This window comes from Anarhichas minor, unplaced genomic scaffold (genome assembly GCF_050575085.1).
Source record: "Anarhichas minor isolate MPS153535 unplaced genomic scaffold, ASM5057508v1 ptg000016l, whole genome shotgun sequence".
Classification (NCBI taxonomy): domain Eukaryota; kingdom Metazoa; phylum Chordata; class Actinopteri; order Perciformes; family Anarhichadidae; genus Anarhichas; species Anarhichas minor.
Window position 1 is genome coordinate 2,078,942 of NW_027466462.1, and position 26,482 is coordinate 2,105,423.

General features: G+C 38.9%; 3 long non-coding RNA genes across 3 annotated transcripts; 1 reads left to right on the forward strand and 2 right to left on the reverse strand.

Annotated features, from left to right (window-relative positions):
- The first annotated feature begins 4,063 nt into the window (after window positions 1–4,063).
- Window positions 4,064–5,337, forward strand: LOC142950659 (uncharacterized). Its single transcript, XR_012954478.1, has 2 exons — window positions 4,064–4,198; window positions 4,980–5,337. It is a non-coding gene; the product is annotated as an uncharacterized LOC142950659 (long non-coding RNA).
- A 2,287-nt stretch (window positions 5,338–7,624) lies between these two features.
- Window positions 7,625–9,405, reverse strand: LOC142950647 (uncharacterized). The gene is made up of 3 exons (XR_012954474.1): window positions 9,270–9,405; window positions 8,933–8,985; window positions 7,625–7,724 (listed from the first exon to the last, which is right to left on the reverse strand). It is a non-coding gene; the product is annotated as an uncharacterized LOC142950647 (long non-coding RNA).
- Window positions 9,406–23,912: 14,507 nt separating this feature from the next.
- Window positions 23,913–25,386, reverse strand: LOC142950782 (uncharacterized). Its single transcript, XR_012954510.1, has 2 exons — window positions 25,032–25,386; window positions 23,913–24,905 (listed from the first exon to the last, which is right to left on the reverse strand). It is a non-coding gene; the product is annotated as an uncharacterized LOC142950782 (long non-coding RNA).
- Between the last annotated feature and the right edge of the window lie 1,096 nt (window positions 25,387–26,482).

The following is a 26,482-nucleotide window of genomic DNA, read 5'->3' on the forward strand; positions in this document are numbered from 1 at the left end:
GTACTAATAATAATATATCATAACTTTAGAGGCTTACAGTTGAAAGACAATATTGCAAATCCTGTGAAATCTGGTCTTTCACTTCTGAACCACTTTGAACCATCTTTTAAACATCACCGTGTTTTAAACCTCTTTCAAACGTTGAAATGCTCTCAGTTCAATACTTCACCTCCACCTGAGGAACACAAGAGACATTTACAAGTCACCTCATAGTCACTGATTGTTGCTCACAACTGTTTACAGACATTTAAATAAATAGAAGAAGACTGCAGTAAATGAATGACGTCATTTATTAACCAGCGGTAGATTTATAAAGAACTGAGGGCGGCTCAACAACATTTATTTCTTTGTTCACCGTTAATGTTTCACATGAGGAAGTAGGAGGAACCAGACGTCTGCTGCACGAGGAGCTGCATCGTGTTGCTCCACTTGAACGTGAAAGTGAAGCTGAAGTATCATCAGAGTGTAGTTTTGATATAAAACAACATGTAACTGCTCTTATGAAACAATAATCAGTTCTCTTCTGAACTTGAGATTTGTTGCATGTTAACACGACTGATCAACTGTTCACATCTTCCTCGTGCTGCTTCAGTTCAGTTGGTTCAGATCAAACGTTCATCGTCTCACATGAACTCACCACACGGTGTCATTAATGTGTTTAAATATGAAGCTGTAGTTTAACCTCACTGTGTTTAATCCTGTCTGTTACTCACCGTCTTTCATCCATCGTCATTATTTTAACTCACTGAGTCCAACATAACTTTCAAAAGACTCAAACGACTTACAGCACAAACAATATGCTGATCTTTCATTATGTTCATAAAGTCATAATGTATATTAGTGGGATTCATGAGGATATGAACGGATAAAGAATCATTTTGTTTCACTTTATTTGTATTTATTTTGAACAATGCAGTGAACAGTAAATATAGCAAACAGTCAATAAACTAATTCTCATTATAAAAATAATATCAACATCAACTTTACATTTATGGAAAGCAGAAGGAAACAAATCTCCTCATATAGTCTCACACATTAATTAAAACCATAACCTCCATATTCATCATACAAACACAGAACATGCAGCTCAACTCAAAGGACTTGCAGCACGGTGCACTTCTACCTCAGAGGGAAACTATTAAAACATTCATATTTTTGGATAAATGTTCCTGGTTTTGTTGCACATTCAGACAGTTTCACATCACGAGTAAATGTGCTGTGATGGTGTTCAGAGACGTGAGAGCTGCTGCGGGTTTACAAGCAAACAGTCTGCTGGTAGAACAATATAAAGGTTCATTTAATAGCATTAATACATATGAGCTTGACTTTAAAACATATACACAATGAAACAATGACCGTAAATAACAGCTAACTGTAACAGACAAACATAAAAGATGAATTCATGCTCCTCAGCAGTGTTTCAATACAAAGAACAGACTGATGGTTTCAGATCTAAGATGTAGACGACAGTAATGAACTGATGAAGAGTCCCATCAGAGTAATGAACTGATGAAGAGTCCCATCAGAGTAATGAACTGATGAAGAGTCCCATCAGAGTAATGAACTGATGAAGAGTCCCATCAGAGTAATGAACTGATGAAGAGTCCCATCAGAGTAATGAACTGATGAAGAGTCCCATCAGAGTAATGAACTGATGAAGAGTCCCATCAGAGTAATGAAGCAGAGCTCTGATTCCTCTGTCGTCTATCAGGCTCTGAGGTCACACTGCTGGACAGACAGTGATGAAGAGGAGGATGAAGGAGGAGATGAAGAGCATCACACAGTGATGAAGAGGAGGATGAAGGAGGAGATGAAAACCATCACACAGTGATGAAGAGGAGGATGAAGGAGGAGATGAAGACCATAGATAACTCCTCTCACTCCGCTACGACCAGCTGTGACTGAGCAGCTCATTCAGACATCAGATCATCACAACGAGACCTTCAGACGCTGCTTTGGACCCCCGACCTCTGACCTCTGAGAGACTAGAATCATCTTCGTCTATATGGAGGAAATCAATGGATCTAGTTCTATTGGTGGAGAGTGAATCATTGGACCTTGTTTTATAGGCAGAGGAACTCGTTGAATGTTTTCTACGCAGATAGTAACAAACACCCAGCAGAGTTCCTGCTACTATCAGTCCCAGTACACAGTAGAGGACGATCCATCCATGACTCTCTGCTTGTGATGGACTTCCTGTCGTTGAAGCATCTCTTCCTCCACTTGATGAGTTTGGTGTCTCAGGTTTGGGCCGATCCCTCTCTGCTGTAAAGAGACCAAACAAGTCTGAGTCATTGATGAGAAGAAACAACATCTCACTACAACATCAACTAAACGTCCTCAACAGATTAAACTGGAACATATTTCACAGATCCTGTAAGAAGGAAGTGTAACGACAATAATCAGGTTCTTTTTAGTCCAGGAAACTTCTACTGAATCAACTCACCTGTGACGTTGAGGTGACATTTCTTTGATCTCCAACCAAAACCTGTGGTCACACCACACTGGTAAAGACCTGAGTCATCAGTCCTGAGTCTGGACATGTGGAGTCTGAGTCGTCCTTCTCTGAGGACGTCTTTGTCAAACTGGACTCGTCCTGCAAACCGTTCATGCCGAGACTCTGGAACCTCAACACCTTCATGAAGATGAAACAGGACGAAGGGTCTGACATCAGTTAACATCTCACAGTAGATATTAAGGGACTTGAGGGAACCGCCTGTTCTGGTGGTGAAGGTCCATTCCAGAGTGATGTTGTGGTTCTCCTCTGCCTGATAGGAGCTCTGTGTCACATTCACTACTAATGATGCTGTTGAGGAGACAGAGAGGGAGAGTGAGGAGCAGACAAACAGCTTTAACATGAGAGCCTTTAAACTGCATCTCTAGATGTTCCTGTGGAGTGTTTAGTGATGCTTCAGAGCTGTAGTGCTTTAAACATACAAAAGTCAACTCACCACAGACACAGGAGGTCAGGATGAAGAGCAGCAGGATGCAGCAGGTCATCTCCTCCCTGTGAGAGGAGACAGAGGTGAAGAGTCACCAACACATCACATCAAGGTGTTGGAGGTCCACATCTACAGTCTGTCTCTACATCACAATACTCCTTTGTGTTCATCATCCTGCTCATTACACACAACTGATGACACAAAGCCTTGATGCCAATGCAGCGTCAATGTGAACTACAACCACAGCTAAAGCTGGTTTCCCTGAAGACGTTTCATTCATAGTCAAATAAAATAAGTATAAGCTGCAGTAATATGTTTCAAGACAGCGCCAGATGTTCAACACGACAGGAAACAGTCAACACGTGTCTCTAAAACACTACAAGATGCTGAAAGTCCCGCCCACCCATTGCCTTTATCAGCAAGTAGTCAAACAGAGGCAGAGTGGGCGTGTCTGTCTCTCTCTGTCTATTTATAACTTCTCATTACGCATGCATAACGCTAAACTAGTTACATTCAACTCATTCGTTCTGTAATAACTGTACACCTGTATAGCACACACACACACACACACACACACACACACACACACACACACACAAACACACACACACACACACACACACACACACACACACACACACAAACACACACTAATATACATATATATATACACTTCTGAGTTTTTTTATTTCTTGGATTCCCATAACATTATTTATATTTATTTATTGAGCTTTTATTGAGATGCGCCTGAAATCTAATTGTCTCATTATCATTCATTAACATCTTAGTCTGCGACTAACTAACAGCACCAACCCTCACTCTGTTCAACGTGATTCATATGATAACAACACCAACATGAACACATGAAGTCATTGATTCATTACCTTGTACTGTGTAAAGATCTTCTATAAAGACGACAAAGTTGATGCTTCTGAATTCTTCTCAGCGACAAACAGCCAGCGAGGTGTCGATGTGCAGATCTCTAGTGTGAGCGGAATTTACCGTTAACCTAACGTTAACGCCCCCCCACCCACCCCCCCCCCGTGAAATTCTTGGTAGTCCAACTTTCAAAGAATTTAACGGGGGGCGTTAACTAAGGTCATGCTGCTACACTCCGCCCATTCCAAAGAAGCAGGGACAAGTATTCAAAGAACACAGACGGTAATCCTGCAACACTAGAGATCTGCACATCGACACCTCGCTGAGAAGAATTCATAAACGTTGTCGTCTTTATGCAGATCTTTACACAGTACGAGGTAATGAATAATTGAATGAATGTGTTAATGTTGGTGTTATTATCATATGAATCATGTTGAACAGATTCAGCATTTTGCTCATATATAGTTCGTATTGATGGTAGGTTAAAACAGGAAGTGATGAAGATTTGTTAAGGCAAAAAATAAGAAGTTTAGGGGTTAAAAGTTAAATTATAGGATTGATGAAGAGTTTTCTTTTTCAACAATAATGTAATTTATAGATTCTATTGTCAGGTTACTGACTTCACTTCAGTCTAAATGTAGAAGGGTTGACCCGAGCCACCGTTTCAGGATCCATAAACACGTTAGTGTTCAGTGTTAATACATATAAACAATAATATAATCATTTATCCGGATGAATCTGCACAAATCAACAAAGGTTCAAGCTGCTTTTCCTTGTTGCGCTCTTTATAAAAACTCTACTTCCTCTTTCTCAGAGAGGAAACGCAGCAACTAAGTTAATCATTCAAACTAATATCCACGAAGAATGTTATAACAAATAAAATACATTTATTCTGAACGTTTACTTCCGCTTTTAGATTCTACAAATTAGTTTCTGTTGTTTCGAGGAATTATTTTGAAGATGATAATCTGTCCCTCATAGTCTCTGTCCTTTGTTCTTTTCATGTGGAGCATCCAACAGTAAACAGTGTCTAAATGTCTCTAAATGACGTCATTCATTTACTGCAGTTTTCTTTTATTTATTTAAATATCTGCAAAACGTTTTGAGTAACAATCAGTGACGATGAGGTGACTTGAATATTTCTCTTCTCTTCCGCAGGTGAAAGTGGCGCCACCTGGTGGCTGAAATAAAGTGCTGCAAACCACGAAGACTTTAACCATCTTCAGTATTTCTGAAACTATTTGATTTGAGTACAATTTTAAAACACTTTATACTTCTCTACCACTACATCTCAGAGGTACATTGTTGTTTATTTGTGTATATGTAAATGTGTTGTGTGACTGTAGGAGCAGAGAGGTGATGCTTTTTAAAGATGTTACTGATGATTGGTTCTATTTAGATTATGTTTCTGTTTGTGTGTAGAGACGTTTTAATAACTTATCTTCATATCTATGACCTCTAAACATTGTATTAATTAAATAATGTGTCAAAATATAAAGTATATTAAAAACCAAAACATCTTCTCCATTTGTGTTATATGTGACAAATCATTCAGATCAACAGAACTAGTTCATGCAAAAGTCAGCTCAGTGAATTTAAATTCATTTGTTTTATTTAGAAAAGAAACATACAAATCATTCATCAACTGATTCTTCAGGTTGTTAAACTAAAGTATAGAAATACACAAGAAACATTTTAATGTTTAATTGATCAGATCAGAAGTCAGATGACACAAGAAGCAAAAACCTCACAAATAAAATAAAGTAAAAGTGATCATAGTTATATTTAAAGAGCCTGATGGTCTAATGATCACAGCTGTAACATGCAGACACAAAGGCTCCCTCTAGTGGTCTTCATCATTAATACAGTGTTAACTCAATACAGTGAGAATGACGATCAATAACAGTAAATAACACGTTCAACAACAATAAAAGAGTGTGTGTGTGTGTGTATATAAAAAAAATGTAGAAATCTTCCAGCATCTGTGGATTCCTCAATAGCTGTATAGTGTAATAGTGTAGCTTAACACACAAAGGAATACATTCTTCAGTTTGTCAGAAACATTGAAATAAAAAACATGTATCCGTGTGTGTGTTTCCAAATTGTATTTGATGAAATGGTGGTAAACAGAAAGGTCTTCTGCTCTGAGCTGATGTAAACCTGCAGCTTTCTGTGAGTCTGTTATAAAAACTGAAATCTGCTCCTCTTTGGTTGTGACTCTGGAGACGGTAAGCAGTACTGTCCATAGTATTTTAAAGTCTCTGACACAAAGTGTGAAGATCTGGGAACAGGAGCGATGATGATGATGATGATGATGATGATGGATAGTACACAGAACTCTTCAACATGTCTCTCTTGTTTTAGTCCACTAGGAGTCGCTGTTGGGCCTCCCAACATTTACAATCCAATGTTACAGCCAACATACATTTACAATGTAAACATCTTTCCTTTTGTCTTCTTCAGGAAGTGATCAGGGGAGAACATCCATCTAGAAAGATCTGAACTCTACACTGTGTTCAATGTATTGAAATAATGCAGAGTAGCATGTTTACCTTATTTAACACGTATATTTAATCTCTGCTTCTTTCTTTGCGTTACATCACATGAAGCTTTAAGTGCAAAACGTTAATGTATAAAATAAATATACAAGATATACACATGTGCAATATAACTTTTACTACTTTTCTATATCCTTCATAATATCACTCCTCGGTATACTGATCAATATTTGAGCTTCTATTAGACACTGGCAAACATAGTTCATAGTTCATACCTTAATGCTGCTGTGAATCCTCAGATATATGAGTCATACACAGATCCAGTGTCTCAGACTGACTGAAGTCCTCCATCAGACTCTTTTTGTGCAAACACTTGAAGGCTGAACATCACAGCCTATATATGGTGTGGATGCTGTATGTTCTGTGGTGCTGAGTAGAAATCTTGTTTTCAATGCAGCGATCAAATAAAGACAAAACCAGTACGACTGTCAGTCCCAGTCCACAGAAGAGGCCGATCCTTCCCCGACTCTCGATATGGAGGAAATCATTGAATATTTACTACGCAGCAACAAACACCCAGCAGAGTTACTACTACTATCAGTCCCAGTACTCTTCCTCCACTTGATGTGTTTGGTGTCTCAGGTTTGGGCCGATCCCTCTCTGCTGTAAAGAGACCAAACAAGTCTGAGTCATTGATGAGAAGAAACAACATCTCACTACAACATCAACTAAACGTCCTCAACAGATTAAACTGGAACATATTTCACAGATCCTGTAAGAAGGAAGTGTAACGACAATAATCAGGTTCTTTTTAGTCCAGGAAACTTCTACTGAATCAACTCACCTGTGACTTTGAGGTGACATTCCTTTGATCTCTCATCATGACCTGTGAACACATCACACAGGTAAACACCTGAGTCATCAGTCCTGAGTCTGGACATGTGGAGTCTGAGTCGTCCTTCTCTGAGGACGTCTTTGTCAAACTGGACTCGTCCTGCAAACCGTTCATGCTGAGACTCTGGAACCTCAACACCTTTATGAAGTTGAAACAGGACGAAGGAATTTACATCAGTTAACATCTCACAGAAGATATTAAGGGACTTGAGGGAACCGTCTGTTCTGGTGGTGAAGGTCCATTCCAGAGTGATGTTGTGGTTCTCCTCTGCCTGATAGGAGCTCTGTGTCACATTCACTACTAATGATGCTGTTGAGGAGACAGAGAGGGAGAGTGAGGAGCAGACAAACAGCTTTAACATGAGAGCCTTTAAACTGCATCTCTAGATGTTCCTGTGGAGTGTTTAGTGATGCTTCAGAGCTGTAGTGCTTTAAACATACAAAAGTCAACTCACCACAGACACAGGAGGTCAGGATGAAGAGCAGCAGGATGCAGCAGGTCATCTCCTCCCTGTGAGAGGAGACAGAGGTGAAGAGTCACCAACACATCACATCAAGGTGTTGGAGGTCCACATCTACAGTCTGTCTCTACATCACAATACTCCTTTGTGTTCATCATCCTGCTCATTACACACAACTGATGACACAAAGCCTTGATGCCAATGCAGCGTCAATGTGAACTACAACCACAGCTAAAGCTGGTTTCCCTCAAGACGTTTCATTCATAGTCAAATAAAATAAGTATAAGCTGCAGTAATATGTTTCAAGACAGCGCCAGATGTTCAACACTGCAGGAAACAGTCAACACGTGTCTCTATACACTACAAGCTGCGGAAAGACCCGCCCCCTGCTCTGACTTTAGCATAGCATAACAGAGGCGGAGTAGGGCAGGTCTTGTCATGTCCTCCAACACATCAAGCTTCTTATTGTCATTGTTGAGATTTACGGTGAAGGAAGCAGTCCACCTCTCAGAACAGGTTCTGGGACGCTGTGGTTGCTGCTGCACAACAAGTTCAACAAGAAAGTGACAGAAGCCATGAATGAAGGCTTATTACTGTTACTGAACAGAAGGGGGGGGGGGGCTATATTGGTCACTGTTTTTTTTTTTTGAAATGTCAGAAATGTTTATTTGTAAGTTTTGAGTTCTTTGTTTATTATTCTCACTTTAACAACTGAAAATAAACAAGTGAGATGGGAAATTTCTTTTTCGTTTTTAATTTAGTTGCATAATAATTCTGCAGACTAATAGATGCACATTAATTGTGCACATATTCTCCTCAGAAAGCCAAAACCTCACTCTTACTTTCTTAAATATTCAGGTTTGAGGTTTATGAACATCTTGGATTGACAGAGAGCTCTGTAGTTGTTCAATAATTAAATGAATCCTCAAAAATACAACTTGCCTAATAACTGAGCACACAGAGAGTCTATTGTCAGGTTATTGACTTCACTACAGTCTAAATGTAGAAGGGTTGACCCCATCAAGATTTTAAATGATTTACATTCTGGGGAAAAAATATCCACAATTATATAAAGTCAGCGACGCACTTTTGCACAGAAAAAAAGGAATTAACTGCATAATGTGTAAAATCCATCCATATATTCAATTATATTTACAAAACTAATATTTGCAGGAGTTGCTGTGGTAACAATATGGCGCGAGTTAACTAATTTGAACATTTATGTTTCACCTAAAATAAAGTGAAGGTGTCAGCTTACCACAGACGCAGGTCAGGCTGAGAAGCAGCAGAATCCTGCAGAAGATCTTCTCCCTGTGATAGAAATCAAGAGGGTAAGCAACAAAGTGCATTCAAGAACATGAAAGACACTTGACCACTGACTACATCCACAGTAGTCTTTGCAGATTCAGCACCCACATGTTCCCAGTTGGAGAGTTCACTTTGTATCCTCCACTCTCTCTTTCTCACGGTCACGGTGTTTCTCAGCAGCTATTCTGCCAACTTGAACACACCCTGCACAGCCTGCAGCTCTGACGTGTCCCTACATGCACACTAACTCTTTACTGTCCTGTTACAGTGAGTATACAAATAAATACCTTACTCAGCACAGTCAGCTGTCCTCAACCCAAGACGTCCTCAGTATGTCAAGAAGTTCCAAGATGAGCGTTCACTCAGCCTTTTCATTGCTGCACTAAAGTAAAGTGCGTCTGTGCCCTCACTCCTCCTGCTCTTGCGTTCATTCAACGGTATTTGTTGCGTCTACATCCGTGTCTCTGCACATGGTTTTTGTTGGCAGACTAAGCTCCTCCCACTATAAATAAACCGTTGATAATATCAACTGCCTGCATTCAACATTTGATCGAAAGTAGCCTACAAACCTGCAGGAAATAACCAAAAGGGAGTTTCCTGGCTTCACACAAAAAACCGGACAGGTACCTGGTCGGTAGTTCCCTGCCTGCACAGACACACATTGCCGTACGTAACTATAAGTGTTCAGTGTTAATACATATAAGCAATAGTACAATCATTATTATACTATGTGATTTGTGCAGATGTATCCGTATTCATTTATAAGGATGAATCTGCACAAATCAACAAAGGTGCAAGCTGCTTTTCATTGTTGCGCTCTTTATAAAAACTCTACTTCCTTTCTCAGAGAGGAAACGCAGCAACTAAGTGTGAAGATGAAGATGATGACGATGATGATGATGATAGTTCACAGAAACTGACTCTTCAACATGTTTATCTTGTTTTAGTCCACCACAGATAATCTGCTCTGTGTTCACTTTATTGAAATAAGACGAGATAGAACTTTATTAATCCTGAAAGAAACAATTACATGAAGAGTAAAGTAAATAGATGAAGAGAATAAAGTAAACTAAATTAAAATAAAATACATTTATTCTGAAAGCACGTTTCCTTCCGCTTTTAGATTCTACAAACTAGTTCCTGTTGTCTCGAGGAATTATTTTGAAGATGATAATCTGTCCCTCATAGTCTCTGTCCTTTGTTCTTTTCATGTGGAGCATTTGGGCTGTGATGTTTGTATAAATGGTGCTGCATGAATAAATAAAGAGGAACATGTATCTAGACTGTGGAGGAATGTCAGTCTTCCTTTTCTCTCCGCGTGTGTTCCTCCAGCACTTTTACAATTCCGTTTATTCTGAAGATTATGAAATATCACTTTATAAAACAGCTGCTTTGTGATTAAACATTAACTAACAGTAAACAGTGTCTAAATGTCTCTAAATGACGTCATTCATTTACTGAAGTTTTCTTTTATTTATTTAAATATCTGCAAAACGTTTTGAGTAACAATCAGTGACGATGAGGTGACTTGAATATTTCTCTTCTCTTCCGCAGGTGAAAGTGGCGCCACCTGGTGGCTGAAATAAAGTGCTGCAAACCACGAAGACTTTAAACATCTTCAGTATTTCTGAAACTATTTGATTTGAGTACAATTTTAAAACACTTTATACTTCTGTCCCACTACTTCTCAGAGGTACATATTGTACTTTTTACTCCACTACATCTCAGAGGTAACGTTATTTATTTGCTTTTTTTATGCATTTATTTTGTTATTTCTGCCTTTTAAATAAATAAATAAATGTATTATTCTGAAAAGCCCTTTTGACTCTGAACATTTTAAATTAGTTTGAAACATAAAAACATTACAATTGTTTTCCATCATGTGTAAATACACATTGTTGTTTATTTGTGTATATGTAAATGTGTTGTGTGACTGTAGGAGCAGAGAGGTGATGCTTTTTAAAGATGTGTTACTGATGATTGGTTCTATTTAGATTATGTTTCTGTTTGTGTGTAGAGACGTTTTAATAACTTATCTTCATATCTATGACCTCTAAACATTGTATTAATTAAATGATGTATCAAAATATAAAGTATATTAAAAACCAAAACATCTTCTCCATTTGTGTTATATGTGACAAATCATTCAGATCAACAGAACTAGTTCATGCAAAAGTCAGCTCAGTGAATTTAAATTCATTTGTTTTATTTAGAAAAGAAACATACAAATCATTCATCAACTGATTCTTCAGGTCGTTAAACTAAAGTATAGAAATACACAAGAAACATCTTAATGTTTAATTGATCAGATCAGAAGTCAGATGACACAAGAAGCAAAAACCTCACAAATAAAATAAAGTAAAAGTGATCATAGTTATATTTAAAGAGCCTGATGGTCTAATGATCACAGCTGTAACATGCAGACATAAAGGCTCCCTCTAGTGGTCTTCATCATTAATACAGTGTTAACTCAATACAGTGAGAATGACGATCAACAACAGTAAATAACACGTTCAACAACAATAAAAGGGTGTGTGTGTGTGTGTGTGTGTGTGTGTGTATATATAAAAATACATAGAAATCTTCCATCTGTTGATTCCTCAATAATATGAACACATTCATCACATAAATCTTTAAGTGCAAAAGGTTAATGTACAGAATAAATATACATGATAAACATGTGCAACATAACTTTTAATACTTTTCTACATCCTTCATAACATCACTCCTCGATATACTGATCAATATCTGAGCTTCTATTAGACACTGATGTCAGTATTACTTCTGATGAACTTTATTCTCTTCATCTATTTACTTTACTCTTCATGTAAGTATATTATATTTATCAATGATGTCACTATTTATTTTACTCTTAATTGTTATTCTATTGTTCATATTTTTGTATTATGTTGTTTTTTTGTCATTTTTCTGATGTAATCTTTGATCAAACTTATGTTTGAGTATTTCATATCAGATGGTTCAGGTCTGTTTACTGTTGAACTCTTTAATCGTCTTTCTCTGCGTCTATCTTTGTAACATTTTGTGTTTCCTTTATGGAAAACACTTTGCATTGTTGATATCAGCTAATTGCTCATTTTTTTTATTTCCATTCATACCTTAATGCTGCTGTGAATCCTCAGATATATGAGTCATACACAGATCCAGTGTCTCAGACTGACTGAAGTCCTCCATCAGACTCTTTTTGTACAAACACTTGAATACTGAACATCTCAGTCTTGATGTGTTTTAGATCGTGTATGTTTTGTTGTGATGAGTAGAAATCTTGTTTTCAATGTAGAGAGCAAATTAAGACAAAACCAGTGCAGCAGCTGTCAGTCCCAGTCCACAGAAGAGGCCGATCCTTCCCCGACTCTCTGGTGGTGTTCCACTTTCTGTCGGTGGAGGATCTCTTCTCAGAGTTGTTGCTCTCGCTGCTGCAAAGAAACCAAAGAAATCTGTTTTATTCATGTGAAGAAGAAACATTTTCACTGAAAAGTAAACTAGATACAACAGATTAAGTTGAAACACATTTCCTAGAAAGAAATGCTTTATCTGTTTTTTATTCATCTGAATAAAGCTGCTTGAACGTGTTGAGAAAGTTCTGCTGAATCAACTCACCTGTGACGTTGAGGTGACATTTCTCAGAGTTCCTCCCATAACTTGTGATCACCTCACACAGGTACAGACCCGAGTCAGCAGTCCTGAGTCTGGACATGTGGAGTCTGAGTCGTCCTTCTCTGAGGACGTCTTTGTCAAACTGGACTCGTCCTGCAAACTGTTTATCCTGAAACTCTGGGACCTCGACACCTTCACGAAAATGAAACAGGACGAAGGGTCTGACATCAGTTAACGTCAGACAGTGGATATAAAGGGAGTTGGGGGAACGGTCAGTGTTGGTGGTGAAGGTCCATTCCAGAGTGATGTTGTGGTTCTCCTCTGCCTGATAGCTCTGTGTCACATTCACTACTAATGATGCTGTTGAGGAGACAGAGAGGGAGAGTGAGGAGCAGACAAACAGCTTTAACATGAGAGCCTTTAAACTGCATCTCTAGATGTTCCTGTGGAGTGTTTAGTGATGCTTCAGAGCTGTAGTGCTTTAAACATACAAAAGTCAACTCACCACAGACACAGGAGGTCAGGATGAAGAGCAGCAGGATGCAGCAGGTCATCTCCTCCCTGTGAGAGGAGACAGAGGTGAAGAGTCACCAACACATCACATCAAGGTGTTGGAGGTCCACATCTACAGTCTGTCTCTACATCACAATACTCCTTTGTGTTCATCATCCTGCTCATTACACACAACTGATGACACAAAGCCTTGATGCCAATGCAGCGTCAATGTGAACTACAACCACAGCTAAAGCTGGTTTCCCTGAAGACGTTTCATTCATAGTCAAATGAAATAAGTATAAGCTGCAGTAATATGTTTCAAGACAGCGCCAGATGTTCAACACGACAGGAAACAGTCAACAAGTGTCTCTAAACACTACAAGCTGTGGAAAGTCCCACTCGCCCGTTGACTTTATCAGCAAGTAGTCAAATAGAGGCAGCGTGGGCGATTCTGTCATATGATATGTGAACAAGTACTCAGGCGCTCAAACTGGTTGTTGTCGTTTCATCACTCTTCTCACTTTTTTTCTCCCCTACACGACGTGTTTACCATCCAGAGTTAGTTTCACATCTGACAACTTAACGGGCAGTAATGATTCACCACCTGCTCTGGCACTGCTGCAACTTCCCCAATCTCATAACTGCATGATTACTCACTTTTGGTTTCTCCCTTCGGACCGTGTTTCTCAAACAGTTCTCTCATGTTTCCTCCAACACATCAAGCTTCTTATTGTCATCAATCACACTATGAACATCTATGCACCAACATTTATTACAAATACCACACAGAGAACACACACAACCTCATGTTGTTGTTGAAAAGTGTAATTTAAATAATACAGCTGTTTTTAATGGATCAGGTTATATTCTGATGTGTCTTCAATGCATCACATCTTTTTAAAAAGGTCCAGCTGGTATTATTAAAGATGAGCTCGTTGGACCTTTTCAGGTTGAAGATGAACTCAAAATCAACTCCCAAACCTACAGCCAGTTTTTAGAAGACACTTTCTTCAAGCAGTGGCACAAGAAAAAGTCTGCATCACTGATTTATTTTGAAATGTCAGAAATGTTTATTTGTAAGTTTTGAGTTCTTTGTTTATTATTCTCACTTTAACAACTGAAAATAAACAAGTGAGATGGAAAATTTCTTTTTCGTTTTTCATTTAGTTGCATAATAATTCTGCAGACTAATAGTTGCACATTAATTGTGCACATATTCTCCTCAGAAAGCCAAAACCTCACTCTTACTTTCTTAAATATTCAGGTTTGAGGTTTATGAACATCTTGGATTGACAGAGAGCTCTGTAGTTGTTCAATAATAAAATGAATCCTCAAAAATACAACTTGCCTAATAACTGAGCACACAGAGAGTCTATTGTCAGGTTATTGACTTCACTACAGTCTAAATGTAGAAGGGTTGACCCCATCAAGATTTTAAATGATTTACATTCTGGGAAAAAATATCCACAATTATTGAAAGTCAGCGACGCACTTTTGCACAGAAAAAAGGAATTAACTGCATAATGTGTAAAATCCATCCATATATTCAATTATATTTACAAAACTAATATTTGCAGTCGTTGCTGTGGTAACAATATGACACGAGTACAATATTGAATGATCTTACCTTCAACACGTGTGAAGATGAAAAGCAGCACGAGGACGAGGAGAGTGAAGCTTGAGATTAGAGGCGAGAGAGAAACTGTGTAACTGAACTCCTCCACGTCCATTTAATGTAACTTAACTCTCCTTTCACTGATCAGCAGACCCACAGAAGACTGAACTCCAGTAGAGCGGCGCTGACTGTTATACAGACAAGTCCGTATTATGACTCACTGTAGAGAACCCACTGCAACCGCAACTCTGTGATAAACACAACATTGAGTGCGAGGATGCTGCATTCGTGTGCCTCGAGGTGTCGCTTCCTGCCTGGTGCTGAAAGTTAGATGGTTTCCTCTGTTAGAGGAAGTGGTTTCTCACAGATCACTGAGAGAGTCGGGAGGGTGACTGTCTGTTTTAACAGCACGATATTAACATTTTGATTTAATGGTTTAATATTTGTGTATTGTCTTGACATTTAGTCTTTTTGAGCTAAGTGTATGTTTTGATGACTGTGCAGAAAGGAGGATTTGTTTTTTGTTCAGGCTATTTATTCCTATTAAAGTAAAAAAAACAGAAGAGTCATAATCATTACTGGGGCTTGCTTATTCAGCAACCTTGATTCAAGTTATATATAATTATAAATGTATATTTAAAAAAAGAAGAAAACAAATCTAAAAGAATCGATGCTCTGCCTGCAGGAATGTTATGACTGCACTGACGGGGACATGTTTCACCATCTTGTGGTGATGACGTGGATGAACCTGTTGATGTAACATGCTCATATGCACCTTCTGCAGGGACTTGATCGTTCCTTGTAAGCGAGTTAAACATCACCCTAACAACAAACCATGAGGGACCAAATCTGTTAAACCCAGCAGACAGAAAAATAAACTCGTTTTTAAACAGGGAGTAGCCTCTGATCTGCATATAGCTAAGAGCTGAAAATAGACATTTTACAAGCAAAACAGAATCATAAAACTGAACTAGAGAAGAAGATGGCTGCAAACAACCTTGGCTCAGCCTGGTCTAGAATGAAAACTATCGCAGGTCTCGGGAATCCCAAGAACAGCAGTCAGGTCACTTTGGATGGCTTCAATTCAGACGCTGAGTTTGCTAATGCACTCAATCGCTTTGATATTCGTTTTGATACCTTTGATTTTAGTAATGAAAGTCAGGAACTGAATTACAAACTGGAAGACAATCAGCACTTTGACATTGACCACAAGGATGTGGAAGAGGCCTCGTGGACCTGACAACATCTGTGGTCGTTTACTTAAACCTTGTGCAGAAGAACTGAGTGCTGTATTCCACTATATACATGTTAATGAGTCTTTACAGGCACAGCATGCACCTAAGGTCAGGAAGGAGGCTGTGGTAGTCCCTGTTCCCAAACCCAGTTGCCCCAAAAGTGTAAATGATTTTAGGCCGGTTGCTCTCACATCAATTTTAATGAAAACCTTTGAAAAACTGGTAAGGTCAGAAGTTTTAAGGAAAACTGAGCCAGCACCTGATCCCATGCAGTTTGCTTACAGGCCACACAGAGGAGCAGAAGACACATCACTTTGTTTCATTTACTTTTTAAACACTTGGAGGGATCTCATGTTACACTTCTATTTGTTGATTTCTCCTCTGCTTTGAACACAGTTCAACCCCATATTTGAACCAGTAGGCTTCTAGAACAATTTGACTTAAGTCACAATCTTGTGGGCTGGATTCTTGACTTTTTAACCAACAGGACACAAAGAGTGAGGGTCAATGGAAGTTTGCTCCTCCACTGGCTCCCACAAGGATGTGTGCTTTCGCCCCTATTATTCATCCTCTACACAAATATGTGTCAGAGCAGGTATGAAAATAGGAGCATCTTAAAGTATGCAGATGACTCTGTTATTGTTAGTCGGCTCCAGGACAATGAGACCAGCCACGGCCGGTCATCGACGACTTTGCAGCTGTAACATGCAGACACAAAGGCTCCCTCTAGTGGTCTTCATCATTAATACAGTGTTAACTCAATACAGTGAGAGAATGACGATCAGTAACAGTAAATAACACGTTCAACAACAATAAAAGGGTGTGTGTGTGTGTGTGTGTGTGTGTGTGTGTGTATATATAAAAATACATAGAAATCTTCCATCTGTTGATTCCTCAATAATATGAACACATTCATCACATAAAGCTTTAAGTGCAAAAGGTTAATGTACAGAATAAATATACATGATAAACATGTGCAACATAACTTTTACTACTTTTCTACATCCTTCATAACATCACTCCTCGATATACTGATCAATATCTGAGCTTCTATTAGACACTGATGTCAGTATTACTTCTGATGAACTTTATTCTCTTTATCTATTTACTTTACTCTTCATGCAAGTATATTATATTTATCAATGATGTCACTATTATTTATTTTACTCTTAATAATTGTTATTCTATTGTTCATATTTTTGTATTATATTGTTTTTTGTCATTTTTCTGATGTAATCTTTGATCAAACTTATGTTTGAGTATTTCATATCAGGATTAATAAAGTTCTATCTCGTCTTATTTCAATAAAGTGAACACAGAGCAGATTATGCTTATTTGTTATTTCCGTTCATACCTTAATGCTGCGGGATTTGCAGTACTAACATGTGTTCGTCCTCTACATTGTTCTAATAATAATATATCATAACTTTAGAGGCTTACAGTTGAAAGACAATATTGCAAATCCTGTGAAATCTGGTCTTTCACTTCTGAACCACTTTGAACCATCTTTTAAACATCTCCGTGTTTTAAACCTCTTTCAAACGTTGAAATGCTCTCAGTTCAATACTTCACCTCCACCTGAGGAACACAAGAGACATTTACAAGTCACCTCATAGTCACTGATTGTTACTCACAACTGTTTACAGATATTTAAATAAATAAAAGAAGACTGCAGTAAATGAATGACGTCATTTATTAACCAGCGGTAGATTGATAAAGAACTGAGGGCGGCTCAACATCATTCTATTTATGTTTTCACCGTTAATGTTTTACATGAGGAAGTAGGAGGAACCAGACGTCTGCTGCACGAGGAGCTGCATCGTGTTGCTCCACTTGAAAGTGAAAGTGATGCTGAAGTATCATCAGTGTGTAGTTTTGATATAAAACAACATGTAACTGCTCTTATGAAACAATAATCAGTTCTCTTCTGAACTTGAGATTTGTTGCATGTTAACACGACTGATCAACTGTTCACATCTTCCTCGTGCTGCTTCAGTTCAGTTGGTTCAGATCAAACGTTCATCGTCTCACATGAACTCACCACACGGTGTCATTAATGTGTTTAAATATGAAGCTGTAGTTTAACCTCACTGTGTTTAATCCTGTCTGTTACTCACCGTCTTTCATCCATCGTCATTATTTTAACTCACTGAGTCCAAAATAACTTTCAAAAGACTCAAACGACTTACAGCACAAACAATATGCTGATCTTTATTATGTTCATAAAGTCATAATGTATATTAGTGGGATTCATGAGGATATGAACGGATAAAGAATCATTTTGTTTCACTTTATTTGTATTTATTTTGAACAATGCAGTGAACAGTAAATATAGCAAACAGTCAATAAACTAATTCTCATTATAAAATTAATATCAACATCAACTTTACATTTATGGAAAGCAGAAGGAAACAAATCTCCTCATATAGTCTCACACATTAATTAAAACCATAACCTCCATATTCATCATACAAACACAGAACATGCAGCTCAACTCAAAGGACTTGCAGCACGGTGCACTTCTACCTCAGAGGGAAACTATTAAAACATTCATGTTTTTGGATAAATGTTCCTGGTTTTGTTGCACATTCAGACAGTTTCACATCACGAGTAAATGTGCTGTGATGGTGTTCAGAGACGTGAGAGCTGCTGCGGGTTTACAAGCAAACAGTCTGCTGGTAGAACAATATAAAGGTTCATTTAATAGCATTAATACATATGAGCTTGACTTTAAAACATATACACAATGAAACAATGACCGTAAATAACAGCTGACTGTAACAGACAAACATAGAAGATGAATTCATGCTCCTCAGCAGTGTTTCAATACAAAGAACAGACTGATGGTTTCAGATCTAAGATGTAGACGACAGTAATGAACTGATGAAGAGTCCCATCAGAGTAATGAACTGATGAAGAGTCCCATCAGAGTAATGAACTGATGAAGAGTCCCATCAGAGTAATGAACTGATGAAGAGTCCCATCAGAGTAATGAACTGATGAAGAGTCCCATCAGAGTAATGAACTGATGAAGAGTCCCATCAGAGTAATGAACCAGAGCTCTGATTCCTCTGTCGTCTATCAGGCTCTGAGGTCACACTGCTGGACAGACAGTGATGAAGAGGAGGATGAAGGAGGAGATGAAGAGCATCACACAGTGATGAAGAGGAGGATGAAGGAGGAGATGAAAACCATCACACAGTGATGAAGAGGAGGATGAAGGAGGAGATGAAGACCATAGATAACTCCTCTCACTCCGCTACGACCAGCTGTGACTGAGCAGCTCATTCAGACATCAGATCATCACAACGAGACCTTCAGACGCTGCTTTGGACCCCCGACCTCTGACCTCTGAGAGACTAGATTCATCTTCGTCTATATGGAGGAAATCAATGGATCTAGTTCTATTGGTGGAGAGTGAATCATTGGACCTTGTTTTATAGGCAGAGGAACTCGTTGAATGTTTTCTACGCAGATAGTAACAAACACCCAGCAGAGTTCCTGCTACTATCAGTCCCACTACACAGTAGAGGACGATCCATCCATGACTCTCTGCTTGTGATGGACTTCCTGTCGTTGAAGCATCTCTTCCTCCACTTGATGAGTTTGGTGTCTCAGGTTTGGGCCGATCCCTCTCTGCTGTAAAGAGACCAAACAAGTCTGAGTCATTGATGAGAAGAAACAACATCTCACTACAACATAAACTAAACGTCCTCAACAGATTAAACTGGAACATATTTCACAGATCCTGTAAGAAGGAAGTGTAACGACAATAATCAGGTTCTTTTTAGTCCAGGAAACTTCTACTGAATCAACTCACCTGTGACGTTGAGGTGACATTTCTTTGATCTCCAACCAAAACCTGTGGTCACACCACACTGGTAAAGACCTGAGTCATCAGTCCTGAGTCTGGACATGTGGAGTCTGAGTCGTCCTTCTCTGAGGACGTCTTTGTCAAACTGGACTCGTCCTGCAAACCGTTCATGCTGAGACTCTGGAACCTCGACACCTTCATGAAGTTGAAACAGGACGAAGGGTCTGAGATCAGTTAACATCTCACAGAAGATATTAAGGGACTTGAGGGAACCGTCTGTTCTGGTGGTGAAGGTCCATTCCAGAGTGATGTTGTGGTTCTCCTCTGCCTGATAGGAGCTCTGTGTCACATTCACTACTAATGATGCTGTTGAGGAGACAGAGAGGGAGAGTGAGGAGCAGACAAACAGCTTTAACATGAGAGCCTTTAAACTGCATCTCTAGATGTTCCTGTGGAGTGTTTAGTGATGCTTCAGAGCTGTAGTGCTTTAAACATACAAAAGTCAACTCACCACAGACACAGGAGGTCAGGATGAAGAGCAGCAGGATGCAGCAGGTCATCTCCTCCCTGTGAGAGGAGACAGAGGTGAAGAGTCACCAACACATCACATCAAGGTGTTGGAGGTCCACATCTACAGTCTGTCTCTACATCACAATACTCCTTTGTGTTCATCATCCTGCTCATTACACACAACTGATGACACAAAGCCTTGATGCCAATGCAGCGTCAATGTGAACTACAACCACAGCTAAAGCTGGTTTCCCTGAAGACGTTTCATTCATAGTCAAATGAAATAAGTATAAGCTGCAGTAATATGTTTCAAGACAGCGCCAGATGTTCAACACGACAGGAAACAGTCAACAAGTGTCTCTAAACACTACAAGATGTGGAAAGACCCGCCCTGCTCTGACTTTAGCAGCAAGCAGTCAGATAGAGTAGGCGGGTCTGTCATAGTGATTATAGGCTCGTTTGAGATAAACCTGACGTGCGCAGAATCGATCACCGCCGATCGGCGCACAATGCATGCCGGTTAGATTTGTGTCCAACTTGCTCTGACGTCATGCACACTTGGGCAACGATAACCTCACGAGAGCGAGGGGCCGGATTAGATTTGACAAGAAACGCCACGTTTTGTAGAAAATCCTCATTTTCTGTGTAATTGTAATATTTAATGCTCGATTGTTGGCTTTTAGTCTCATGTTGTGCGACGAAGGTTTAATCTTAAAACATATCTTGTGTGAATGATAATAATAACGCTTATTTATACATATCAAAACGCAGCAAAGTGTTTGACAGGCAGACATAAAAAGAATAAGATAGCATACAATGTAGGTACACGTGTCCACATAAATATATCAACAAACATAGCCTAACAGAAAGCAACTGTTTCTGTGACTTCCTTATTCATTGAAGATGAGGCTGAAAAGTGAACTGCGATTTCATACAGTTCCTTTTATGCTACGGCCTGCTGTGGTCAAGTCATGCTAGTTTCTTGATGCATCTTGTCGTCGCTGTTTCCTGTTTCTAGTTCATGCTCACTTTGTGTCTCTCTCTTCATGACGTGTTTCCCTCCAGAGTTTGTTTCACACCCGATAACTTAACAGTTAGTGTCCTCAAACATTTCTCTCATGTTTCCTCCAACACATCAAGCTTCTTATTGTCATCAATCAATCAACTATGAACATCTATGTACCAACATTTATAACAAATACCACACAGTGAACACACACAACCTCATGTTGTTGTTGAAAAGTGTAATTTAAATAATACAGCTGTTTTTAATGGATCAGGTTTTATTCTGATGTGTCTTCAATGCATCACATCTTTTTAACTGTTCTTCACTGAATGAACCACCACGTTATTACCCTAAATATCTTGTCTAATACATCAATCCTCACATAATGAATCTGTACAATAATACACAGAAGTGATCATAACTTTATTTTACCGCAGCATTCACTCCCAACACCAAACACCTTCATCCACTATGAGATCAGACTTTAGACTGTTGAGCTCAAATCACTTGACACCGTGTTTTACTTTTGAAATGTCACTTTTACATTACTTACTGTTTTACTATCTGTTTACATCTCTTTATAACGTATCATTACGCATAAGACTACACTAGTTACATTCAGCTCATTCTGTAATAACTGAACACCTGTATAGCACACACACACACACACACACACATATATATTTATTTGTATATTAACTTTACAGTATTTTATTTCTTGGATTACCATAACTTTTTATATTTAATGAGCATTGTTGGAGATGCGCTTGAGATCTAATTGTCTTATTATCATCTGTTAACATCTTATTATTACTGCAACTCAGCGACAGCACCACTCTACACATATAAATCTGTTCAACATGATGTATATGATAATAACACCAACATTAACACATGCATTCATTCATTACCTCGTACGTCTTCAGTCGTGGAAAGAAATAAAGAGACAAAGTTCTCCAGTTTGTGTCTGAATTCTTCGCGACAAGCAGCACACGAGGAGCCGATGCAGTTATGTGACTGTGGTTATAACCACAGTCATTTGAGTCAAGTAGCGCAACCACACTTGACTGTGTTTGCGCTACTTGGAAGTCAGTAACTAACCCGGATGTCAACGTTGATTTCTGGTTGAAAAAGCGTTGATATGGGGTCTGAACGTCTTAGACGTATTTTAACCGTCTTTTCAACCGGCTAAATTACGGTTACAATATCAACGTGTCACAAAACACCAATTTGTTTTAAAATATTGATGGTTTGTTAAGTTGTAGGTTGAAAGAGACGCGATTTTGGTTACTTTAAACGTATTTCTCCAAAATCATATTACGCTGGCCGGTGATATGTGGTCTACACGAAGACGTGATTTCAACGCATTCAATGTCTCATATAAAACGTCGTAAATATGGAACTATAGACTGTGTGCTGTCAACAAGAAGCTCCCAGGACATCTTAATGAGAGCAGAGCACATTCTGTCTGTATGTTCACCTAAAATACAACTCTTGGGTTTACTGCTGGAACACGCATGCGCACGGACTCTGTGTCATTCTATTATAGCTTCAACAGGCATCACAATAAATAGTTTATTACAATCTGAAATGGACAATTTTACACACGTGGAATCAATCCAGATGATGACAACAGTGTGTGCAACATCTACTTTGAAAGGAGGTGAGGCGTGTGCTAGACTCCTCCTGTGGACTCCTTCATATTCCACACGTGGGAATCTTGTGTGCATATTTTTCTCGCCTGTAAACACAAAGAAAGTCTTAAAGATCTTTACGTATGGAGGGACACGTCTAGCAGCTGGTGGACCAATGTGCAGATTTCTGTTTCCAGGTCTTGTGTATTGTGGTGCATGTATGACAATAATCATGAAAGAAGTCATTGTGATACACAAACTAACATGTGCTTGGAGTAAATAGTGGTACATGATTCTGCTGCTGATACCACAGTTTGACAACATCAGGGAGCAAATATTCATTCTACATTTACTGATTCCACCGATATAAATTGACCACTTGATGGCGACATTACACATTCTTCAATTAACGCAGGCTTTACGCAGGCTTTGACCGCTGGGGGCGCAAATGTTTCACTTTCGCACAGTAGACTGTCGGCCAATAACGTTTCGGGAGACTGCACTACGGTACAGCTCATCCCCCCTCCACTGGCTCCCACAAGGATGTGTGCTTTCGCCCCTATTATTCATCCTCTACACAAATATGTGTCAGAGCAGGTATGAAAATAGGAGCATCTTAAAGTATGCAGATGACTCTGTTATTGTTAGTCGGCTCCAGGACAATGAGACCAGCCACGGCCGGTCATCAACGACTTTGCAGCTGTAACATGCAGACACAAAGGCTCCCTCTAGTGGTCTTCATCATTAATACAGTGTTAACTCAATACAGTGAGAGAATGACGATCAGTAACAGTAAATAACACGTTCAACAACAATAAAAGGGTGTGTGTGTGTGTGTGTGTGTGTGTGTGTGTGTGTGTGTATATGTATATAAAAAAATGTAGAAATCTTCCAGCATCTGTGGATTCCTCAATAGCTGTATAGTGTAATAGTGTAGCTTAACACACAAAGGAATACATTCTTCAGTTTGTCAGAAACATTGAAATAAAAAACATGTATCCGTGTGTGTGTTTCCAAATTGTATTTGATGAAATGGTGGTAAACAGAAAGGTCTTCTGCTCTGAGCTGATGTAAACCTGCAGCTTTCTGTGAGTCTGTTATAAAAACTGAAATCTGCTCCTCTTTGGTTGTGACTCTGGAGACGGTAAGCAGTACTGTCCATAGTATTTTAAAGTCTCTGACACAAAGTGTGAAGATCTGGGAACAGGAGCGATGATGATGATGATGATGATGATGGATAGTACACAGAACTCTTCAACATGTCTCTCTTGTTTTAGTCCACTAGGAGTCGCTGTTGGGCCTCCCAACATTTACAATTCAATGTTACAGCCAACATACATTTACAATGTAAACATCTTTCCTTTTGTCTTCTTCAGGAAGTGATCAGGGGATAACATCCATCTGGAAAGATCTGAACTCTGTGTTCAATGTATTGAAATAATGCTGAGTAGCATGTTTACCTTATTTAACACGTATATTTAATCTCTGCTTCTTTCTTTGCGTTACATCACATGAAGCTTTAAGTGCAAAACGTTAATGTATAAAATAAATATACAAGATATAAACATGTGCAATATAACTTTTACTACTTTTCTATATCCTTCATAATATCACTCCTCGATATACTGATCAATATTTGAGCTTCTATTAGACACTGGCAAACATAATTCATAGTTCATACCTTAATGCTGCTGTGAATCCTCAGATATATGAGTCATACACAGATCTAGTGTCTCCGACTGACTGAAGTCCTCCATCAGACTCTTTTTGTACAAACACTTGAAGGCTGAACATCTCAGTCTTGATGTGTTTTAGATCGTGTATGTTTTGTTGTGCTGAGTAGAAATCTTGTTTTTAATGCAGAGAGCAAATAAAGACAAAACCAGTGCAGCAGCTGTCAGTCCCAGTCCACAGAAGAGGCCGATCCTTCCCCGACTCTCTGGTGGTGTTCCACTTTCTGTCGGTGGAGGATCTCTTCTCAGAGTTGTTGCTCTCGCTGCTGCAAAGAAACCAAAGAAATCTGTTTTATTCATGTGAAGAAGAAACATTTTCACTGAAAAGAAAACGAGATACAACAACATCTAAACAAAGCTGCTTCATTGAAACTTCTACTGAATCAACTTACCAGTGACATTGAGTTGACATGTCTTAAAGTTCCTCCCATAACTTGTGAGCACATCACACAGGTAAAGACCTGAGTCATCAGTCCTGAGTCTGGACACATGAAGTCTGAGTCGTCCTTCTCTGAGGACGTCTTTGTCAAACTGGACTCGTCCTGCAAACCGTTCATCCTGAGACTCTGGAACCTCGACACCTTCATGAAGTTGAAACAGGATGAAGGGTCTGACATCAGTTAACATCTCACAGATGATATTAAGGGACTTGAGGGAACCGTCTGTTCTGGTGGTGAAGGTCCATTCCAGAGTGATGTTGTGGTTCTCCTCTGCCTGATAGGAGCTCTGTGTCACATTCACTACTAATGATGCTGTTGAGGAGACAGAGAGGGAGAGTGAGGAGCAGACAAACAGCTTTAACATGAGAGCCTTTAAACTGCATCTCTAGATGTTCCTGTGGAGTGTTTAGTGATGCTTCAGAGCTGTAGTGCTTTAAACATACAAAAGTCAACTCACCACAGACACAGGAGGTCAGGATGAAGAGCAGCAGGATGCAGCAGGTCATCTCCTCCCTGTGAGAGGAGACAGAGGTGAAGAGTCACCAACACATCACATCAAGGTGTTGGAGGTCCACATCTACAGTCTGTCTCTACATCACAATACTCCTTTGTGTTCATCATCCTGCTCATTACACACAACTGATGACACAAAGCCTTGATGCCAATGCAGCGTCAATGTGAACTACAACCACAGCTAAAGCTGGTTTCCCTCAAGACGTTTCATTCATAGTCAAATAAAATAAGTATAAGCTGCAGTAATATGTTTCAAGACAGCGCCAGATGTTCAACACTGCAGGAAACAGTCAACAAGTGTCTCTAAAACACTACAAGATGTGGAAAGACCCGCCCCCTGCTCTGACTTTAGCAGCAAGTAGTCAAACTGAGGTTCCAGCCCTGTACCTCACACACGGGAAGAACAGGAAGTGGTTCACAGTCTTGAGTTTAAAAAAAAGAAGATGAACGTACATTTTCCTCTGAGTGATCCGATGGACAGAATGAAAACAGTCAATTAAACACCTCTAAATTATACTTTCATCTCAACTGTATTTATTCATACAGCAACATTTATACAAATTTACAGCCCAAGTGCTCCACATGAACAACAACACATAAACAACTATAGTACAATTTTGGAAGACTAAACATTACAAGAATTAAACAATCAATTGATAAAATAAAAATATCAATTTTAAACATTTAAAATGTTAAACATTTGTTGGAAAGGCCGAGATTTATGTGAATTAAATGTAGTTTCTTGGTCATTGAATTACTAAAGTGTTATAGATTAAACTGAATTAATAAAAAACAATGAACGAAAAGAACAAAACAAATATAAATGTAACTTGGAGACAAAGGGATCGATGTCTCTTTTAGATCAGCCCGCTTTCCTCTACATATATATT